Below are 5,361 nucleotides of genomic sequence, written 5' to 3' on the forward strand. Positions count from 1 at the left end.
ATGAACAGTGTATCACTTTATACCCATTAACAGCCCGTTATTCCGTTGGGCCGTTTCCAGCCCGTGTTATCTTTCGGCCTTCTCAGAGCCCATTTATTCTTGGGCTCATTTCCAGCATTCGTTTACTTACGGCCCGTTACTGTTATTTTCTGCTTGTGGGCCAAATTCAGCCCATGGTTACAGTCGGCCCGTTTGTGGTCCGTTAATACGTTGGGCCGATTTCATAGCGTCATCAGATACGGCCTATTAACGATGGCCCGTTATGGTCGGCCCATGCACGGACGATTCCAACTCTAGCCCGTTTACGGCCATAATGTGGTCTGTTTGGCCCATGTTTGGCCAATCGGTTATACGGCCCGTATAAGGCCCATTGATAATACGGCCCGCAGAAGACCCATTGTTTCTACGGCCCATAGAAGGCCCATTGTTTCTATGGCCCGTAGAAGGCCCACTGTTTCTACGGCCAGTAGGAGGCCCAGTGTCACTACAGTAAATATTAGCCCATGGTTATTGTGGCCTAGTTTTAAAAAATAGGTTATTGCAACCACTAGCTAACCGCGGAAAAAGAACTGCAATGACTACAAGCAAACAAATAAACAAGACAACAAGGAAATAAATAAGCAAGCAACTAAGGTTAGGCTATCACGGCTATTACACATATTACATCCACTGGGCATCAAAGTTCACCACCAGTGCAAATATAGGGAACAAAGCAGCATATCATATACACTGGTTGTCCAAGTTGGCGACCAGCGAAAAGAAATGCCGCAGCAAAATAAATCCAGAACTGAAACCACTTCAGAATATCTCAAGAAACAATATCCTGGGTACCCATAATACTGGCAAGATGCTTAGCAAGCTTATTAACTTTCTCTTGTTTGGCGCTTAAATCCTCCAGCGCTTGCTGTTGCACTAGAAAATATGCATCTGAATTCTGCAGGGACTTCCTCAGTCCTTCAGCTTCCTGTCGTAGCACATCTAATCGATGTCTTTCAACTTGAAGTTGAGACTTAAGAAGACGAACTGATTCAGGCAGCGAGTTCAAAGAGCTTGTGCCAGCAGTAGTGGCCAGTAACTCGAACACTACATCAAGACAGGACATTTGGGTTCCCTCACTGTCGTCAAGATAGTTTTTATTAGCTTTCTTGGAGACCAACAGGGATGTCTCACTATCTTGAACCTTATCTGCATTACTTACTTTACCATTGGATAACGCGGTACTGTTCTCCAATATTTTGTCCGCATTCTAAAAGAGAAACAAGCAGACACATCACATGTTTACCATGTTGTATATGAAACTCATTTTGGTAAACAGTAGTAAAGTGGACAGGATAACAGCATGAAACAAACATATATCTATGTACCATGGTCACTTTATAGTCTATATCATTCTAGTTTTTGTTGCCAAATCAAGATAGAGACACAGTTCAAATAATATTTGTTCAAGACAAAGCAGAATAGACAGAATATAAGTGTGGGTAACTATAGAGCAACAACAACACTTGTAATGTGCATGACATGAGAACATAACTGTTTATTCAATTGAAACTAAAATCAACATAGAGCAGGTTACAACAGCAAATCAGTTAAAGAAACAGGTTTAAAACATACCTGTTGCGCCATTGGAGTTTCAATTCCATCCTTCAAATTTGAAAATAGTTGGTATGAGTAAATACAGTCATGCAAGAGCAAAGGAGTATGAACCATAGCTACAGAACCTGGCCTGAGAACAAATCTTCTTCTCCTTTAAGCATTGAGTTGGGATTCAGAGTGGTGGTCCTCGTGCTTTGGGCACTGCAGTTCCCTTACTAACTGCTCATGTTTGGGTGCTCTGTGGTGGAGACGGTGCTGTGTCAACTAGAACTGGGTTACTATCTGCCGGGGTTGGGGTTAGAAGGGGTGTAGCTGGTTCTTTGTCCAACTGGGTAGGGGTACAATCTGCGAGAGTCTTGGTTATGTGTGGTGGATCTGGTCCTTGGGCAAGTACAACCGTGGTTCTATCTGCATCAACTGGTAGCGCTATCTTTTTTGAAGACCGTGTTGTTACTCCCTTAGATACTGCCATCACGCTCTCTAATTCAAATGGCTGATAAACAAGAAAAGTAATTGAAAGTATAGACATTGTATGATAGACAGGTGCAATGGATAGTGGGGAATAAAACATGGCATGAAATAATTCATATTTATGTTGTCTAACCAAACAGGATAGCATGACACAATTTCACATATATGATGGCTAACTAAACAGGATAGCATGACACAATTTCACATTATGATGGCTAACTAAAAAAGATGGAAAGACATAGTTCAAAATATGAGACTATGTAAAAAGGATGACATGACATAACTATATAATGTGTTTATTAAATAGGGTGGCATGCCATAATTCACATACATTCACGGATAGAATGCCATAATTCAAAATATGATGACTGTAAACACTAAACAGGATGAGATGATATAACTATATGATGTCTTTATTAAATGGGTTGCCATGCCATAATTCAGATAGATGATGTGTATGTACTATGTAAACATGATGGCATGATATAATTCAAATATATGATTTATATAGTAAGCAAGTAAGTAGATGGCAATCCATATTTATATATATTAAAACTAAGCACCCTCCCAGCCCATTCAGGCCATTAGCATTTCTATCCGTTGGATCGTCTCTTTTAGACTTTTCTGGCCGTCTGATTCGCTCTTGATCCCACCTAAATCACAGCACATGCTAAATCGCGCATACAGGCTGCGCTAGCTTTGTCGGGCCGCTGCTCCGGCGGCTTTTTTGGGCACCAGACATTCAATTGGGCCTACCGGCCTACTGGGCCTTTTCTACCATCCTATCGAACACAACGCACAGGGGTGAAACATAGGAGACGAACCCTAAACCACGTTCGCGACCCTGCTCTGTTCCGTTTGCGTCGCCTGCCATGGCCTCCGATTACATTCACGGTTGCGCTAGGTTTGCATGGACGAGGCCTACAGCACCGACGAGAGCAGCGCAAACGGATGGGGCACGGACGACACGGACGCTAGCGGCGGGGGCGGTTGGGGTGCGGCGGCCAACAGGCATGAAATCCCCATAGCGACGATTGATTGAGAGATTAATCGGCCCATTAATGCCAATCGATGCTCCAGGCAGGTCAGTTTCATCTTCTATTCATATTCATGCCAATTGATTGATTGCAAGGTTAATCCTATATGTCAATTGATTAATTGAGAGGTTACTCGTGTCCCTGTATATTCACCCGAGCCTATAAACTACCAACCTTGCCGCTGGTCCTTTCCTACTCTGCTCATTTTTGCAAACCAGTCTCCAGTACAGAAGCAAAGCCATGGGTGATGCTTAGGTTCCAACTCTGTACAGAAGCAATGCCTTTACTGCTGGATGCGCCTCCATATAATCCGTCCTGCTGCTCCTTGCCCATTCCCCACAAAATGTTCTCCGTCATCCATGATTGATGCTTACCCGCCTCCCCCATGGCATGTGTGACCTACTTCCTACCTCACATGCTCCCCTAAATTGCGCGTATCCAATATTTCTTCATGTCCGCAAATGGATGCAGGCTCTCCGGCTCCATCGATTGGAGCTTTCTTATGCTTGGTTTGCTCTTTGCTGCTCCTGCTGGATTGCAACGTGAAGAACTGCTTGCAACATTGTTGATTTTTGGGCTGAGTATTAACATTAAATGACCACATATTATATTGTAAGTCATCTCTGATTGAAGTTATCTGGTAAAATCTCATGTCAGTACTAGCGCAGATCCCCCGAACTAAAGCGAAGGATTAAACATGCGTATAAACAATAGGGGTAGATATTTTAATCTTCTCCAACGTACTTAATTAGAATTAGTTGTGCATCACATGTGTTGTTTTTTGGTACTAATTATTGGTGAAGGTCAGGCAACTACTAATCTTATAATTCTGGTGTGCTTCTCTTGGTTCATATATGCTCAAATCTGAACTATTTGGTTAAATTTCGTTTCTTTATGGTGTATGATGTCCTACAAAATTGCATCTCTATAGTATTTGAACTCACTATCATCTAATTTCTGGAACATTGGCAAAATATGCATCATTTTTCAGAAACACCATTATGATTATATGCATCATTTCAGTACAATGGATGCAATGTAATGTTTCTCTATGACTTGTATCACACCAGTGGTTGCTTACAAGTTCGTTAGTGTAGTTCTCCTGATTATGATTACTTGCTGACTTTTCTATACAAGTACACCATTCTTCATGTTTCTTATTAAGAATTTATCTTTCAGACAATTAAGCCCCATTTGAATAATCTGGATGCACATCATCAAGGACTATACAGATCCAAACATGCACATCTTCAAATGGATTTGGAAAACTGATGTTATGCCAAAAGTTTGCTTCTCTGTCAAAAAGTTGTTAAGCATGTGAACAAGCAGGATCTTAAAAAAGGTAAGTATTTTTTGGATTGTTAGTGCATATTATTCCAGTCTGTACTTTTACTTAACCTTGTCTATGAACTTTATATGACTTGATTAGCCCACGGTGTACCTGGTACTTAAAATCAATGTACAATATATAACCACTAAATAAATTCTCTCACATTTTTGTACCATCTACATAGCTCTCCAGAAAGTTGGTGCTGCTACATAACAATGGTGAGCCAATTGATAAGGCCCCACTTGGAAACTCATTTTGCTTTTACAGGTGTAATAGTTTACTGAGGTATTATACCGTCCACAAGTATAAAACCAGCGGATGAGAATACACCCGTCGCTTGGTCTGTAAAAACTTTCGGCTGTAACACACTAACGCCACCAAAACAACCGAAACAAGCATGATTTCAGGATTCTGGCCAGATTCTTTGACATCTCTGACTAATACAGATGTTTTTGGCTGGAAAACGCCCAACCAATCGGGGCATAAGAGTGCATATGGACATGTTTCTTTTACAACGATCTGACCATTGTAGGCTCTTATAGTCCATTTTATATTCACATGTAGACTTGAAAGCAGCTGACTGACTCCGAACTAAAAGGATTTTGGCGCCTGGGAGACCAATTAGTTTGTAGTCAAATTCTACAGACTGGTCTCACTTGCTCATAGTTTCTTTGGAAATTTTGCTATCTTGATGATCAGTTTATTCTGCATACGGTGCTTGTATTTTCTTTCAGTATCACTAACCCAGACCAACTATGCTTATGTATCAAAGACAGTTTATGATATTTTTGAATCACTAACCCTACAGGAAAAGTTGAATTGCCAGCGCTTATACTCACCTATGTACACCTACTTTGTGTTGTTGTATAACTACCAAATCATCACAAAAACTATTTTACGCCCTATTACTATAGTCTACATATATAGACT

This window comes from Triticum urartu, chromosome 4 (genome assembly GCF_003073215.2).
Source record: "Triticum urartu cultivar G1812 chromosome 4, Tu2.1, whole genome shotgun sequence".
NCBI classification, from domain to species: domain Eukaryota; kingdom Viridiplantae; phylum Streptophyta; class Magnoliopsida; order Poales; family Poaceae; genus Triticum; species Triticum urartu.